Below are 2,840 nucleotides of genomic sequence, written 5' to 3'. Positions count from 1 at the left end.
GATCAAAATGCTCAGCCTCCAAAGCGAATCTCTTTCACACTCAGTCTGCAAAATAGAGAGAGGGGAAATAAAATTAAAGACAAATCGGTAAACTAAAAATGTACACGGAGGACAACACCGAGCAGAGAATGTGCTGGGTGAGATAATTATTTTCTGATTTTCTTTTTTTGGTAAATATAAACGCGGACGGGGTCCCGCACCACGGGGTAAACGGGTCAGATCCAGACCTGGCGCTCAGTGTGAATGTTAATGTTGAGCACAGTATTCCATCCGTTTAATAATAAAATCGCGGGTTTCTTGCTATATATTCGACACATTCCCTTGCTGTGTGTTTAATCAGGGCAGGGAATATTTTGCTGGTTTCGTGATATTCATTTTTCAGGAAATTAGTAAACTCGTCTCGAAACATGAATTTTCCAGTTTCTATTTCGCCAAATGGAGTTGAGGTGCAGATCAGCAATGAGCTGCTGTGATTCCGCCGCGCCGGTTTAACCGGAATTCGATGTTTCAGTGAAGTGAACCGTCTCAATCCGGTTTATTTCTTTATTTATAACATTGTTGATTTTGAGTGACAGATTTATCGAAAATTCATTGAGAGTTCAGTTGTCAGTTTTCTGATCAGTTGGAAGCTGAAGAAGATAAAAATAAGGAAAGAAAAACATTACAAAGGACGAAAATCGAACTGATACAATCACCTTGTCTCCGTCTTTAAAGGTAATTAGTGCTCCCCGGAGAACTGTTCAATGTTTATCCCTTCAGCCACATCACTACAACACATTATCTGCTCATCGCTGTGTTTGGAATCTTGCTGGGCGCAAATTGGGTGCCTCGTTTCCTGCATGTCAGCAGTGACAACACTTCAAAACGTGCTTCATTGTCTGTAAAGCGCTTTGGGACATCTGAGGTGGTGAAGGGCGCTATCTAAATGCAATCCTTTTTCCTGTTGCCCCATGTGCCAGGTACCATATTGGAATCCTGTCGACTGGCGTATGCAGGAAATTTTCGGGGAAAATTGGATAAAGGCCTTATTTCGGCGCAGGTAGCGTGATGCGCTGTTTCCCCGCGCCCAATGACCCAGGCGCAGGCAGGACACAAGATTCGACTGTCCCGAAGACTCACCTGCATTCAGCGTTCCATTCCGGGCCTTGCACGTGGGATCAATGCAATATGCGCTTTCCACCACCAGGGGAGCTCAATCTCTTAAAGGGAGGATGTTTCTTCGAAATCTATCAAAGGTCGCTGGCACCTGTTATTTGCTGAAAATAACAGTCTACTGTCTGCACGGGGTCTGAACTGAGATGGGACATCACACATGGAAAACACAGATGCAGTTTCCATCCTTCTGTTCACACTGTGATGAGTTATGTTAAAACATTGAACAAAGGTTGCACACAACTAAATCCCACATCCTCCAATCTGCACGCCAGTCCTCACCAATCTGTCGATCTCAGTTGGTACCAAGCCTGGAGAGTGCATGCACCAAGCTTCTCTGCTGATGCTGAGAGACCTTGTTGCAAGAGGTGGGCAGTAGGAGGGACATCCTATATTTGCAGAGGTTGGGGGGTGGGGGTGGGCAAGAGGCACTCCAGACATATATCCAAAAGGTAGCGGGAGGCAGCGGAGGACGAAGTCAATGCCAGGCGCACAGTAGCATGGAATTCGATGCAGTGCAGGAAGAAGTTCAATGCTTTGACATGAGTGGTCAAGGTGAGTGAGGTCAACTCTCAAATGAAGTCACCTACCAATTGCACCACGCACGACATCCCCATCACCCAGATACCAACAAACTCTTTCCATCAGTATTTAACTCTTCAAACCAGAGACTTCCTCTCACCCTTACACGTTACCACTGTTGCAAGCCGCCCACCAACAACTCACAGGTCACACACACTGGCAGCTATCAGCCATCACACAGACACACGTCCCGCTTTCTTGCAGGTGAAAGTGGCGCATATCAGGAGGCAGCAAGTGGCAGCGGCATTTAGCCCGTCGAGCCTGTTCCACCATTCAATGAGATCATGGTGGAGCTGTGACCGAGCTCCATATATCCGTCTCAGCCTCATATCCCGCAATAACATTGGTTCACAGAAATCTATTAATATCAGATTTAAGAACCACAAGTGAGTTAGCATCAATTACCGTCTGAAGAAGAATGTTCCAACCGTCTCATTCTTTCCTTGCAGAAGCCGAGGTGACGTGTGTGCAACACACCTGGAAAAACGAAAATGTCTCATGATGTTGTGAAGATTGAAGCTGAATATGAATTTATCCCATTTCACACATTGTCATTAATGCAGAATGAAAATGCTCTTGGGCGGTAATCAAACCCCAGCTTTCTGTGTGGCAGGCAAGAATTCGACCACGAAAACATCAATGCCCGAGCGGCAGTTGGCTGCATGTGTCCACTTGGAAACCGATCTGAAAGAACATACAATCTTACAGACCGAAATTGAGGTTGTTTGATGAGAAACAAAGAGCTATCCAGCTCTAGTGGCGCAATCGGTTAGCGCGCGGTACTTATATAACAGTATCAAGCTCGAGAAATGCAGAGGTTGTGAGTTCGAGCCTCACCTGGAGCAGGTGCACTTTTTGTATCTGAATATTTCCAACGGAGTTCAAGGTGCAGCTGGTCTGTTCCAAAAACATCTCCTTCTTCGTGTTCTCATGTGGGCACTTTTGTTCCTCTGGCCGGCCGTATTGCAATAGCAGGTGTGAGTTTCGTTGTTAACAGATTAAGATTTCAAAATACATGAAGGAATTGTTCCCAGCTCCATCTTAAATTCTGCTAATTCGCAAAAGTTGACATTTACACTCTTTTTTCCTGTACTTTAATCTCTCCA

At 45.4% G+C, this 2,840-nt stretch overlaps 1 non-coding gene across 1 annotated transcript; it reads left to right on the top strand.

The window, feature by feature from the left end:
- The first annotated feature begins 2,484 nt into the window (after positions 1-2,484).
- trnai-uau (transfer RNA isoleucine (anticodon UAU)) lies at positions 2,485-2,579 on the top strand. The gene is made up of 2 exons: positions 2,485-2,522; positions 2,544-2,579. It is a non-coding gene; the product is annotated as a tRNA-Ile (tRNA).
- Positions 2,580-2,840: the final 261 nt, after the last annotated feature.

Source organism: Heptranchias perlo, chromosome X (assembly GCF_035084215.1).
Source record: "Heptranchias perlo isolate sHepPer1 chromosome X, sHepPer1.hap1, whole genome shotgun sequence".
Lineage (NCBI taxonomy): Eukaryota > Metazoa > Chordata > Chondrichthyes > Hexanchiformes > Hexanchidae > Heptranchias > Heptranchias perlo.
Note: the sequence above shows the minus strand (reverse complement) of the source record. Positions and strands in the feature narration are given on the sequence as shown.